Source organism: Sinocyclocheilus grahami, unplaced genomic scaffold, assembly GCF_001515645.1.
Source record: "Sinocyclocheilus grahami isolate Dianchi unplaced genomic scaffold, SAMN03320097.WGS_v1.1 scaffold750.1, whole genome shotgun sequence".
Taxonomy (NCBI): Eukaryota; Metazoa; Chordata; class Actinopteri; order Cypriniformes; family Cyprinidae; genus Sinocyclocheilus; species Sinocyclocheilus grahami.
This window is the reverse complement of record NW_015505929.1, coordinates 533,820-534,996: the sequence shown is the minus strand read 5'-3', so window position 1 is coordinate 534,996 and position 1,177 is coordinate 533,820.

Sequence of the window (1,177 nt, the reverse complement as noted above, 5' to 3'; positions counted from 1 at the left end):
AGGAGAAAAATCATGTCAAAAGTGGAGGTCAACCAAAACAGAAGGATTTAAAAAAAAGAAGAGCCAATAAATCTTTCACCTGCACTCAGTGTGGAAAGAGTTTGACAAACAAATGTCTTCTTGAGCTTCACATGAAAGTTCATACTGGAGATAAACTGTTCACGCATGTAAGGATCCACACTGGAGAGAAACCGTATCACTGCACTGCATGTGGGAAGCGTTTCAATCAATCATCTAATCTACACACACATACAAAAAACTATCACAATAAGTAGATCATCTTCAGATCTGATGCTGCGTCCTCAACAAATGTGACACAATAATGAATCAAGCAATAAAATATAATCTGGATAAGTCTGTCATTACAAGCGACATGATGAAGAAACATTATCTAACGTTTTCACAGTGAATAAAGTTCATCTTCATTTTCAAAACCAGCAGATTCACAACTGTGAGATTCAGATCAACTCATAGATGGAGCTGCTCTCCAAAGAACAATGTCAAAAGGTGTATTCTTGTATATCAGTTTGTTTCATGATATGAATATCATTGTGCTTTCAAATGAGTTTCATATTATGTTCAAATGTCTTATAATGCATATTGTAGTTTGCTGTCTATTTCATGAAGAAAATGTTCTTGTTCGAGAAGCTGAAGAAGAGACTGTAACACTTTTAACCTTTCTCTTCCCTGTTGTTTTTAAAATGACTGAGTTATTCTTCCACTTAAGATGTATTTAGGAAACACAGATGCAAGATGTACTGTCATGTAGCTTTGCAACTGATCTTTATTTGCTTCTCTTGTAAGAAGGTGTAGCGACTCAGCTCATGAGGAAATATGAATAATTAACCATAACTAGTTATAATTAATTATTCATATTTTAGATCCGCTGTAGATATTTAGCTGACCTCTCGGGGTCAACTGTCTTGTCAATTCTAAGAACGTTAGTTTCCTGGTTAAGGGAAATAACTTTCTTACTGTACAATTCTACAAAAGCTCTGTAAAAATTCTGTAGCATAAATCTGCATGATTAAGTGACTCCAGTTATGAGCAAACAATGAACAACATGTAATACAAGTAAGGTTTTATTAACTACATAAACACTTAAACTAGTCTAACATACTACATAAACACATAAACTGGTCTAACATACACATACACACACACACACACACACACA